This window comes from Eschrichtius robustus, chromosome 7, assembly GCF_028021215.1.
Source record: "Eschrichtius robustus isolate mEscRob2 chromosome 7, mEscRob2.pri, whole genome shotgun sequence".
Classification (NCBI taxonomy): Eukaryota; Metazoa; Chordata; class Mammalia; order Artiodactyla; family Eschrichtiidae; genus Eschrichtius; species Eschrichtius robustus.
Window position 1 is genome coordinate 138,588,411 of NC_090830.1, and position 13,425 is coordinate 138,601,835.

At 51.8% G+C, this 13,425-nt stretch overlaps 1 protein-coding gene across 20 annotated transcripts in view; it reads left to right on the forward strand.

Moving 5' to 3' along the window:
- The window catches only part of JAKMIP3 (Janus kinase and microtubule interacting protein 3), a 104,206-nt gene extending 91,678 nt beyond the window's left edge, over positions 1–12,528 (forward strand). For all 20 annotated transcript variants that reach the window (XM_068548776.1, XM_068548774.1, XM_068548779.1 and 17 more), the window contains one exon: positions 10,070–12,528. The gene's annotated coding sequence lies outside the window, so the exon portion shown is untranslated. The remainder of the gene's footprint in view (positions 1–10,069) is intronic.
- Positions 12,529–13,425: the final 897 nt, after the last annotated feature.

The window sequence follows — 13,425 nt, forward strand, 5'->3', positions numbered from 1 at the left end:
GCCGGGTGGGTCATCCCCACGGCAGGGACGGAGGATCTGGACGGGACATCACGCTCCGCTAGTGAGCTTTCCTTTCCAGGCAGAATCTCCTCGGCAAGCGTGTTTCTGGTGGGACGTGGTGAGGCTCTGGTGGGAATGCAGTTCTGTATCCGACGGCAGGGACGGAGGATCTGGACGGGACATCACGCTCCGCTAGTGAGCTTTCCTTTCCAGGCAGAATCTCCTCGGCAAGCGTGTTTCTGTGGGACGTGGTGAGGCTCTGGTGGGAATGCAGTTCTGTATCCGAGTCTGCAGGGTGTGATGTGGGGTGCCGTGTCCCCCACCCCTCCCCATCACAGAGCCACCTGAACCTCTAACAGTGGGGCTGCAGGGGCCCCAGGAGATGCGCCACTGGGCAGAGAAGGGAGTGAGGCAGAGCAGATGCAGAGGCAGAGGCCAGAGTGAGACCACCACCCGCTCACTCAAAGGGGCCTCGGGACACTTTGCTCTTTCACGCGACACGTCTGGGCATGTGTTCCTCTAAAGGGGCTCATCTCCGGAAACCGCATGCGGTTAGCCTGGTGCAGGGCCCGGGCACGGCAGTATCTGCTCCCGCGTCCCCAGGGGTGCAGGGCACAGCCTCAGGCTAGAAAGATCACTCTGGAGGCTGGTTCTGGAGTGGAGCCTGGTCCCCGGCCCGGTCCACACGTGGGCCCTCAAATCCGAACACGCCTGGTCCCCGGAGCTCGGGGTCCCTGGAGTTCAGGGTCTCCTCTTAGAACTTGCGCTGAGGTCCTTGGGCTGCGCCGTATCGTGTGGAGGAAAGTACCATACGCACCAGCACTGCGTTTCCGATTGCTTGGCGAGGACAGTCCACTGTCACGGCCTGACCTCAAAGGTCACCTGTAGCCGGTGAAGGACAATGAACAACGCACATGGCCACGGCAACACCTGTGTCACAACGCACCGCCCAGAGTCCCCGGAGGGGCCGCACGGGAGGCAGGGTCGCCTCTGCCCCATCGGGATCATCCCCGCAGCCTTCCCCCTGCTGAGCCAGCCTGGCTCTGGGGTCTGCCTTGCCATGTGCCCAGCACGGGGGACCTGCCAGGGCTTGGAAGGCTGCTCCGTGCCGCAGAGCCGTGAGCAGGTCTCACCTGTGGAGGAGCCAGAGCCAGATAAGGATGGCTGAGAGCGTGAGAACAGGTCCAGAGGCAGGGGGCTCCGGGCAGGCATGGGCTACCTGGGGGCCAGGAGACCTCCAGGACCTGGACATTGATGGGGCCCCCCCCTTGGACAGAGCTATTTTGTGGGTCTGGGGACCCAGAGGTGGCTCAGACCAACCCCCGGGTGCTCACGTTGGGGTAGCCTGTGGGGGGGGCCGTGGGCGTCACAGTTTGGGGACAGAGCTGTGCTGCACGTCTCGGCTCGGCACACTGTACAGCAGCCTTGGGGCCAGACGTGCATCTGGTGCAGTGCATGCAGCACGAGACGTTAACAGCTTCCTAAGCAACCATCTCCTTTCTCCCATCAGCTTTTTTTTTAAGATTTTTTTTTGATGTGGACCATTTTTAAAGTCTTTATTGAATTTGTTACAATATCGCTTCTGTTTTATGTTTTGGTTTTTTGGCCGAGAGGCATGTGGGATCTTAGCTCCCCGAGCAGGGGTCGAGCCCGCACCCCCTGCAATGGAAGGTGAAGTCTTAACCACTGGACCTCCAGGAAGACCCCATCAGCTTTTTTAAAACCTTTTATTATAAAATAGTTACAGGGCTTCCCTGGTGGCACAGTGGTTGAGAATCCGCCTGCCAATGCAGGGGACACGGGTTCGAGCCCTGGTCTGGGAAGATCCCACATGCCGCGTAGCAACTAGGCCCGTGAGCCACAATTGCTGAGCCTGCGCGTCTGGAGCCTGTGCTCCGCAACAAGAGAGGCCACGATGGTGAGAGGCCCGCGCACCGCGATGAAGAGTGGCCCCCGCTTGCTGCAAACAGAGAAAGCCCTCGCACAGAAACGAAGACCCAACACAGCCAAAAATGGATAAATAAATAAATTTAAAAATGGTCCACGTCAAAAAAAATCTTAAAATAATAAAATAAAATAAAATAGTTACAGAATTAAAGAAAAGTTGCAAAAATATTATAGTATAAAGTTCCTGTACACCCTTCACCCAGCTTCCCCGTTGTTCACATCTCATGTAATCACAGCGCACTTTCCAAGCCTAGTTGGTCCACCCACTCAGTTCAGACAAGTGTTTCTGCTCCAGGACCCCATACTCTGTTGAATCGTTCTCCTGGTCCCTCCCAGTGGGCGACAGTTTTCTTAGCTTTTCCTCGTCATCCTTGACCTTGGCACCCTAATAGGAGCTAGTGGGTTATTTCGTGGATTGTCCTCCAGTTTGATTTGTCTGATGTGTCTGAATGATTGGACTGAGGTTATGCATTCTTGGCGAGACTGAGCCCAGGTGACCCCTTCTGAGTGTGTTTGATCAGGGCGGCATGACGTCCATACACTGTATCCCTCTGATGTGAACCTTGATCAAGGTTCTGCCAGGTTATCCACTGAAAAGGTATCATTTGTAACTATAAATAGATGGGGAGAGACACTTTGAGACTAAGCAAGTACCCTGAGCCTCTTCAAACTTTTGCCCAATAAGTGTAGTGGACATGAGTGGGTCTTTCCTGCCACAGTGACTACTGCCTGTTCTCGTGGTTTTCTATCCCTACGTTCCTTCTATTTTGTTAGAATTTTTCTCTGGAGAAGACCTGTCCCCCTTCTCTCATTTCTTTCTTTATCCAATTATTTATAGCAGTATGGGCTCATGGGTATTTAATTTATTCTATGGGTTATAATCCAACACCATCTTTACTTATTTTCTTGCTCAGATTGTTCCAACTTAAGCCACTGAGCTTTCCAGCAGGTTGATGCCTCTGTCCTTTGAGTTCCCTTCTGTGTCTTGAGCCCTTTCTTACTTTCTGTCCCCTCAGGATGCTCAAGCTCATCTGTATTTTCCCTGCCCCAAGCCTGAAAGCAACCACTTCTCCAAGGAGCTCTGATTCCTTCTGTTGGAGAATGGTGTTTAGGAACTGACAACTCTGGGCTGGGTGTGTTTGCTACTCCTGGGTTGATAGTATTTCTAGGCCCTCTCAGGGGCAGAGCTTGGAAACAGACATCTGTGTGCTAATGCATGCATACCCCCCCTCTTTGTTTATTTCTGCTTCTATCTATTATCTATCGTCTGTCATCTATCTATCATCTATCTATCTACTATGTATCTATGTATTTATATAGCTATTATCTCTCATCTATTATTTATCTGTCATCTGTCATCTATCTATCATCTATGTATATATCATCTATAATTTATCATCTATCATTTATCTATCATCTATCTGTCATCTATCATCTATCTATCTATCCATCTATCATCTGTGGGTCTATTATAAAACCACCAGTTCATACTGACACTTGGAATTCGAGACCAACCATTCAAGACTCATTCCTGCCCCCCCTTTCCTTATCTGTAACTACTTTCTTTGGAGATGTGGCTCTCTCCATATAAACTGTGCTACTTATTTGCCCCACCCTAGTATCCACACAAAGACATTTCAGAATTGCTAACCCATATCCCCTGTGAGGAACAAGTTTACCAGCGAGGAGACATTTGAGTGCAGTCCCTTTTATCTTTAGCCTTATAGTCTCCAGACAGAATATTGTTTTCCGGAATGACGTAGTCTGGTTCTTTTCCTCTAGTACATTGTCCATTTGTGGCCATTTAGGTTTGTTTGTTATATCTTGGATTCCATTGGAGTTTCCTTCACAGAGTGATTTCTTAAAAATTTACACAGCACAGTTCCTGTTTGTACTGTGTAGTCTCTGGGTCTTGACACAGATGGGCACAGAGTCACGATACACAATACAGCACCATCGCCCCAGCTCCCTCTGCTTCCTGCCACAGTCACCCCATCCATCCCCAACTCCACCCTTGGCAACAATGGGCTATGTTCCCTTCCATTTTTGCCACTTACAGGTCTTATAAGTGGAAAATATGATATGTGCATTCAACATGTAGCTTTGGGGTCTGGCTTTGTTCACTTAGGAACATGCATGGAGGATTCCCCTATGTTTTTGTAGTTCATTCCTTTTTATGCTGAGTCATTTCTGTCACATGGATGTGCCACACTTGTCCACATCTATCTGCTTGTTTCCTGTTTAGGGCAACTGTGAATCAAACTGTTACAAACATTCATGCACAAGTTTTTGTGTAAATACAGGTGTTCATTTCTCAGGTAAATACCTAGGATTGCTAAATGTGTGCTCAGTTTTATAAGAAACTGTTGTCCAAGGTGGCTGTACGTGTTGCAGTCCCACCAGCGAAGTATGTGGGAAGACTGCTGCTCCGCATCTTTTCCAACACCTGATATGCTCAGTCTTTCTTGGGGGAGGAGGTCCATTCTAATAAGGGCATAGATGTTATTTTAGTTTTAATTTGCATTTATCTAATGACTAATGACGTTGGGCATCTTTTTTTTATGTGTTGATTTTCCATCCGTGTATCTTCTTCGGTAAAGCGTCTGTTGAAATCGTTTGCCCATTTTTTAAATTTGATTTTTGCTTTCTTATTATTGAGTTTTAAGACTCCTTTATACATTCCAGACATACACCTTTGTTGGTGCAAAAGTATTTTCTCTTTTATCTTTTTGTTCTCTTAAGAGTATCTTTTGAAGATAAGTTCTTAAATTTTGATAAAATCTAACTTATCAACTTAAAAAGAAATAGGTTGTATGGTATTGGACCTAAGAAAACTTTGCCTGATTCAAAGTCACAAATATCCTCTCCCATGTTTCCCTCTGGAATTGTGTGGCTTCATGTCTTCCATTTATATTCATCATCCATTTTTAGTTCATTTTTGCATTCGGTGCACAGTTTTGGTGGAAGCACGCTTTTTTTGCATGTGGTTGTCCAGCCCTTGTCTCCTCCCACCCCCTTTGTAAAGAAGTCTTCCTCTTTTTGATTAAAATGCCTTCTGCTTGGCTGGATCAAGTCCCCGCTCTGTGGTCAGCCTTATCCTGACTGGAGTGTCCTCCCGGACTCTGAGTCACCGCATACCAGGAGGCAGGGGGACGGAGCTGCTGTTTGCTGGCGTCCTCCACACACGGCACGCCTGGTCCCCACTGGGTCCTGGGGGTGGGGCTGGGTCTCCCGGGACCTCGCCTGCCTAGCTCGGGGCCTGGAAGCCCAAGATGTGTGAGACTAACTGTCAGCGGCTCAGATTTACAGCTCTCGGCGGAGCAGGCGCTGAATCCCGATGAGCCCCCTCTCCTCTGAGCCTGGTCTCAGATTACTCACGCTGTGCCGAGGCCAGGCGGCCAGAAATGACGGCTGCTGCCGTTTTGAGGTTCAGGGACGAGCTGCTTGCTCAGAACACGTCCACAGTTAACGAGCATTGTGCACACGTGGAAGGGGAACCTTCGTTAAAAAAATATCCGTAATATTTTCCATCATAACCTAATGAAATTGTCTTTTTAATTTGTGTGTGTTGTTTTATGTTTAAGCAAAGGAATAAAAGGCAAGGTGTTTTTGGTCCTCGTAGAAGGCTCACCCAAGTGTGAACAGCAGCTCTCGAGGCCGTTCGTGCTGGTGGGTGGGGGGCTGTGGGGGACGAGCGCTGCCTTTCCATCTCGGGAGGAGGGACGGGTGGTGGAGCCCCCAGACCCAGACACTGAGGGGCCCTGTCAGGGCGGCTTCGTCAGCCTGGGCTCCAGCCCCAAGCGGGATGAGGGGGGCTCGGGGCTGAGGTCAGACACATGCTCGTCTGATGGCAGGTGACAAGCCCGTGCACAGAGCATGGTGGCCATGCTGCCTGAAGGGCCACTGCTGGGCGCGTGGTGATTCGCATCCCTGCCTGCCCCTCGCAGCCCCTCATCACAGGGCTTTCTTCCTCTTGGCTTCTTGGTGCACAGAATTGCATTCATCCTGACACTGGCTCATTCCTGCCACTGGTCTGGCAATGGCCCACGTGCTCATCTTGTTTCTTGGCTACACTGACTTCTAACCCTATGACCCCGTACCGTCACCTGCCCCTCCTCCAGGAGGTAGCTGCCTTCTGGACCCCGGGGCAACTGCCCTGTGCAGAGCTTTGTGGCAGACGCGTATGTTTCTAGGAGGTACAATTGTCACTGTGTTTTAAGTCCTCGTAAGAGGTGTCACGCTGTCCGTGTCTTTTGGACGCACTGTGCACTTAATATCACTGTGCTTAGACTCGCCCGTCCTGTGACCTGTGTGTCCCCTCACCCCTGTCTGGAGCTCCCTCATGGAACTTCACCACACCTCTAATGGACGTTTGCGTTTTGCTGTTGTGAACGATGCTTCATGAACATTCTCGTAAGGTCTGTGGATGTGCTGGTGCAGGAGTTTCCTCTGGGTGTCCGCCTAGGGGTCATCAGGGGTCATCCAAATACAAGCGCTCGACCTCAGGGGATACTGACTAACTCCTCCAGCTCATGTTGGCTTTGGAGCTTTTTTTTTTTTTTTTGCTCTTTGTTTAGAATTCTGTGTTTACCTTGTGGCAAAAGCTGTTCTCTGACGTTACTGAGAGGTTTGCACACGGTCTCAGACAGAAGTGGGATAACTGCCTGGAGGCCGACGGTTTCCCCTCCCCCGGTTTGTGCCTGTCTAATCTGTTCTGTCCAGGAACAGCTCGTGGCCTGCGGCCAGCTGTCTAGCGCTCTGTAATGTCACCATCTTGGTTAAAGCAATGATGCGTCTTTTCACTAGCATGACCACGAGGACATTAATAAGAGATGCCGTTATTAGAGAAGTCGGTGCCGCAAAAGAGAGCTGGACGCCCCCTTGTAGGGCTGTGAGAGCAGCTCCTAGAGACCCAGGCAGGAAACAAAACAAGAACCAGCGGAAAGAAGACAGAAACGGTGTGCTCCCACCCACATGCGGGTCTGCGCGTGTGGTGGGCACGTGTGGTCAGGTGGAGGCCTGGGAGCCTGGGCAGCGGGTTCTGCGCCCACACCAGCCACGAGACGGGTGTGCACACAGCACGTGAACAAGGGCAAGTCCCCCTTCTCTCCAGGAGGGAGGGGCTGAGCTGGCTTCTGTGTACCTTTCTGACCATTACCCGGGGGCCGCGCCCTGGCCCTTGTAACCTGGGCTGATGCAGGCTAGGTGGAGCCCTGTGTGCTCAGGCGGTTGGAAGACGGGGAGCCCAGTGCCTGCCTCGGCCGGTCCTGCACCGCGAACACAGCACCAGACGCTTCCCTCCTGGCCCCGCTGGAATTCCTCCCCCACCCCGCCCCGACCCCCTCACCGGAGCGGTCCTCCTGGTTCCCAAGGGCAGGGGCGTGTGAGGCCACGGGAGTGGAGGGCAGGCCCCTCAGCAGGCTGAGCAGCCGCGAACAGGGGAGCCCAGCCCCGGGGCTTTGATGCGCGAGGCCCGTCACCCTGCGCTCGGCGCCCCCCTGCCCTCCGGAGCCCCAGGGCCGCCGCCTCGTGCGCCACTAGGAGCCCAGTGGTGCGCCCGCCACCTGGCCAGCCGGGGCCCAGCCTGTGGTGGTGCCTGGCCGCCACCCCCTGTCCACGCTCTGGGCCGCGGGCCATCACCCATCCTCAGCGCAGCCCAATGTAAAATCACGTAACCTCTCCCTCCAGAAGGAAGGTAAGGGTGCGGTCCTCGGTGCCCACCGTTATCGAGACATCACCCCTCCCCTCACCAGGCAGTAGTCCACCAGACTCTGCCCCCCTGGGCTGGGAGCGCCACCACGTGCCATGGTTCCCTCCACGCCCTGCGTCCCTCCTCCCACACAGCGTTCATCCTCGTCTCCATCAGTGCCCTGTCCTCCCGCCTCTCCGTGAAACGCTGCACACGCAGGGACGTGCCCAGCTCGCTCACTGTGGAATCCTCTGTGTGGACCCCGGTACACACTCAGGTCGTGCCTGGCCACTAATACACAGTCAAATAAATGACGACCCGGTAAGTGGAGCGACGCGCTCACGAAGGCCAAAGGCCATGTCTTCTCCATCTGCAGCCTCACGGCCTCCTGAGGGTCCAGAAAACAGTGGAAGTGGGTGCTCCCCAGTTCCCAAGACCACCCGCAGGCTCAGTGGCCCACCAGGATTCTCAGGACTCAGTACAGAGTGGTGCCGCGGCTCAGATCTATTGCAGTGATGTCATCAAGCTAGGCAGCTGGCTCTGCAAGGGCAGAAGACACAGGAGGAGGCTGGAGGGACCCAGGAGCAGATTCCCTACACTCTCTCCCGCCTGCGGAGGCCACACGGAGCACACCCTCCCCAGCCTGAAAACGCGGCTGTGTGTGCGCGCTGTCTCTGCCGGGGAGCCGGGAGTGTCCACTGGAGACTCGGAGCTCAGGGTTGCTACTGGGGCTACTCATTTGGGCACCGCCTGCCCGTTAGAATGCCGGCCCTCAGAAGGAGGCAGGTGTTTGCCATAAATCACATCATTTGTACCAACAGTCTAGGCCAGCCCACGAGCACAACCTCTTCTCTCCGGGAGAGTTTCAAAGGCCAGGTTTCCAGATGCCAATCAAGGGCCAACCTGGCAGGCAGGCCCCTGTGCAGACTGCAGCTCAGCTTCTGCCCAAAGAGGCGCTCTTGAATGAGGAGCCCCCCAGGGCCAGGGGACCAAGGGCAGACCCACCAGGTGACCACACCCTCGCCTGTCCTGGGTCTCGCACGGCTTCAACGTGGTGAGAGCTCAGGCTGACTGGGGGGATGGTCAGGAAGTTGGGCCAGCGGCCGAAAAGGGAGGGGTGGAGGACACCATATCAGAGGGCATGGGACTGAAGGGTCTGTAGGGACTTGGGAGGTCTGGAAGCCTGGAAGCAGAAGCATGCCTCTGTGCGTGTGTGCGTGTGTGTGTGTGTGTGCGTGTAAGTGTGCGTGTGTAGTGCTGCGGTCCCAGAGAAAGGCAGAAAGCCACCCGTCCTGGACACAGTGTTGGTGAACATTAGCAAAGTAGGGTAGGACTGGCTCAAGAGAGGATCAAGTGACCTCAGGCAGCCAAATGTCATCGTCTTGTCCCTTCAAACTGGGGAGTGACTGTTTAGAATTCTTCACGTTATTTTCACCAAAATTCTTGTTCTGTGTTTGCGTGTGTGCAGCTCGTACCCCAGACAGTTATCGTCTTAGTTCAGGAAGGCAGTGACACGCGTGGAGGGCGGTGAGCACGTGGTCAGGGCCCTGGCTCTGGCCAGCCTAGAACCGCGAGCTCGGGAAACGCCTTTTAATCGCCAGGCTTCAGCTTTTCCATCTGCAAAATGAGAGGGTCCTTTCTAACACGCCAGAAGGGGATGAATTGACTAGAACCTATTTAGAGATGGATCAGATTACAGGCATAAGGAACAATGTGAGTTTAACGCAGCAGATTTCAACCATGATGTGTGCGATACTCGGTGAAGTAAGCACACGTGCGATTCTAACGCGTTTAGCGTTCATTCTACCTGGTGGAATGTCCTCTGACTGAGAAGTTCGTTTTAAAGTTAAAAACCAAAAAAACTCTGTGGAGTGTCTAATGCCTGTGACCCCGGGTGGTGTGCCCCACCACCCCCCCTCCCCCTCCCCTCCCCTTCCCCCTCCCCTCCCCCTCCCCTCTCACCCACCTATGCTGCTGCCCCAGTGGCTGCTCCAGGGTCCGCCCTCCATGTTAGAAAGAGCCTGGGAAGCTCCCTCTTAACTTCTTCTAGATATTAAAGATGTAAAAGGTTAAAAGGAAGACTTAGTACCTAACAGAGGCCCACTTTCTAAGTACTGGGAAGAAATGAAAACTGGGCGGAAATGTGAGCAGTCTCCCACATGTGGGAGGGAGCACTGAGGCCACTTCTGCACATGGTCTCATGGGGCACGGGGACTCGTCTTTGTGGCCTCGCGTCCCCTGGGAAGAGCCGTTTGCATCTCCCAGACAGAGGCTCAAGTGTGGCGCCATGCCTGGGCCGGAGCCGCCATAACCGGATGTCCACCTACAGAGCCAGCGCCTGGTCATTTCTCCAGACCTTCCCCACCGGGAGTCCCCGCCGGTGGCTCAGATGTGTCACACTAACAGAGAGCATCTGTCTTCGCTCTTTTTCAGAGAAGAAGCAGCACGTCGCCGAAGCCTACTTAGAGCGTGATTTCCATTCCGCCAAGCGTCGTGGTCCACGGCCCGGGGGGGTCTTCCCGCATCTGGACACAGCCCGACTCACGGCTCGGAGGTGGCTCGTCTGTGGACCTCGCACCCTTGGGGGCCTAAGGTTGTGCTGTCAGTGCTGAATTTGCAAGGGGTACGCGTGCATGTGTGTGTGCATGCATGAGTCTGTGTGTGCACACACGTGTGCTCTATCAGAAGACAAAGCACAGGACTGGGCTTTCTGAGGCACCTAGAAGCTGACGTGCTGCGCAATGAGAGTGCAGCCCGATGAGAATGTAATGGACAACATTGTATACAAGAAACACAAACTGCATTGCCCAGTGGCTGGAGGGAGGTACGCCTGTGTTGTCTGGAAGTGTTAGGTTCACTTTATATTTGTGTCAGAAGAAATGTTTAACTACAGTGCGGATGACAGTGGCAGCCAGACCAGGATGAATTGGGAGAAAGCTTATAGGATCAGACAGACGTGCTTTTTTCTCTAGAGGGTGCGGGTTTTCCGCTGGGCAATGCGTTGTTAATCAACACTTGTCCAAGGAGGACACATCCTTTCCATTGTCATTAAAGCCACAGGCACTTAGTCACTTGAACAAAAAACAGGGCCAGTTCACTGCTTCTCCAGCTGAGCTTGAAGTCAGGGTTTGTATCTCAAGTCCGAAATCTGGCTGAGTCCTTCCTGCAAACTTTAGTCTTGGTCTCATGACGGCATCGTCTTGGCACATTTGTCATACTCAGAACCAAACAGCAGACAATAGTCTTGTGTGAACAAAAGCCACCGTGGAGCTATGGACGCACTCCCAGATGGAAGCCTGATGGACTGTGGGATGGAAGCATGCAGAAGCACTCCGCAGCTCCAAGCACTCCCTGTGGGCCTGCCCGCCCCATGTGTACCTGCGCGGGGACAGCAGCAATGCAGGTTGGCCATTTCAGATCCCAGAACGTGCGTGTGAAACGCAGATTCACACCCCTCGAGTTTATTTGGGTCATCATGATTTTGCGTGTCGTACATATGTCTGGAGTTCTTCATATGCAACCCCACACCCTGGACACTCTTAAGCACAGCTTTGTAATTTTTAAAAGAAGGCAAACTCTACAGGAAAGAGAAGCGTGTAAATATGTACCAATGCTTATGAAGTCGTTATTGTCTGTATGTAAAAAAGGATGTGCACTGGAAAGGGAAAATGGCTCAATGAATGTTTTAAATGATACTTCACGTACCAAATTGCATTTGGTACATTCAGGAAAGCACACATTTAGTTGCAATGCCAATTCTTCTCTGCAGATATTGGTCTTATTCATGTATCATAAGCACCTTCTTTTCATCTGATTACAAAATCCAGCATTTCAGGATTGGGCTTTTGCAAAACCAAAAAGAAGAAGAAGAAGAAAAGAAAAGAGAGAGAGAGAGAGAAAGGGGCAAATAATGAGCATTTGTCACTGATTCCTGCTGGTCCGGTGAGCATCTGAAGAATTCAAGTATTTTATAATAACATGCGCTTTCTAAATTCTAGAGTGTACCTTGTTTCAAAACCAGTGGGCTGGACTGAATTCCCTGCGAGTATCTGGGCTGTCTTACTGCTAGCTCTTCAAACAGGGGAAGCGTGTGTGTAAGTGTGTCACTCCCTAATGGAGCAAGAGGAGGGACCCTGAAAGGTTGAAACACAGAAGTGTTTACTGTGTAACCGGGACGTGGACACGTATACAGCATAACAGTTATCACCATAATCACTGTGTGCACAGCACCCAGAAAAACACAAATGTGTTCATTTGTCTAAACTACAAATCCATGTAAATTTCAGCTTCCTTGCTGACACGGATGTGTGTACCTCGCTTCCATGGTCTAGAGCTCCAGTCGCTGAAGGACCCTGGCTCTTCCTTAAAGGGCTCTGCCCTCGAGGAACCTGTAGCCTTCAGGAGGCCCTGAGTGCCTTACAGGGCTGTGGACACCAACTCTGGCAGTCAGGAAGGAGGGTGTGCCGGGAGTGGGTTTGGAGGCGCTGTGACATTAATCTACACTGACCATTACTGCATCATTGACCTTAAGATGGATTGTGTGTTTTAACACAGTAATGGATTTACGTTTAGGCTCAGGAAAATCAAGCTGTAACTTATGTATCAAATCATATATTTGTTTACTGTATATTTTTTAAAAGCTTTATTGTAAATTTATGCAAAAACGAATGAGGACTTGTTTTCTCACAGCAATGCGCCAGGCGGTATTTGTGTTCCGTGAAGCAATTCCTTAATAACCACACTCTAAACACCTGATAACTCTGTTCAGTGCTAAACAGTATTCAGAGGCCTAACATAGGTTTGTATGGTGATCAACTACAAAATTTTACACATATTTTTGTATTGTGATTCCTATGATATATACCAGAGAATTTTTACTCATTTGTAAATTATTGTACAGTTTTTAATAAAAGGTTGTTTTAAGGCTTAGAATATCAAAGTTGTCCTCCTCACGAAGTGTTAAAGTTTGGACGTATCGGCTATGTTAGCCACTGCTGTGTTCCGTGTCCACTCTCTGAACGACAATGCCTCTTTCCACACCAAAAAGGGAACTTGGGCCTTCCGCTCGCTGGGGAGGGGCTGCCGGGGGTCTCACATACAGCCTCATCCTAAGTCGTGGGGAGTCTTCTGGAGGACAGGCTCTGAAGTCAGAGGTGCTGGCAGCCCCTGGCTGAGGTCATCCACCAGGGAGGACTGCTCCTGTAGCTGTTTGTCAGATGAGAGCCAGAAAAGAAAAGTCAGACCATTGAGAATGGCGAAAGAATTTCTGTGAATGAACAAGAACATGTTTTAGTCACAGTGATCCCACACAGGTGATTAAAGCCTGTTTGATCTCTTTGGGGGAGTGGAAAACCAAGGTGGGACTGGGACGAGGGGATGGGAAAGTGCTGATTTAGCTCTGCAGGGGTTCTCACGCCAGCCAGTACTGGAGTGTCCTCGCACTGACTCTCACTGTCGCAACTTACGCTTTGAAATTCCGGCTGCACTAACAGAAAGGAGAGGCTGGGATGTCTTTTCCTTAAAAAACAGTCCCTGCAGGGCTCGACTGAGTGACAGCATCGCCCTACGACTCTGGGTGGGCTGAGAGTCCTCCTACCACGTCTCACCCCAAACCTTGAACTTTTTTAAAAAAATTAATTAATTTTATTTTTGGCTGCATTGGGTCTTCTTTGCTGCACGCGGGTTTTCTCTAGTTGCGGCGAGTGGGGTCTACTCTTCGTTGCGGTGCGTGGGCTTCTCATTGTGGTGGCTTGTCATGTTGCGGAGCACGGGCTCTAGGTGCGCGGGCT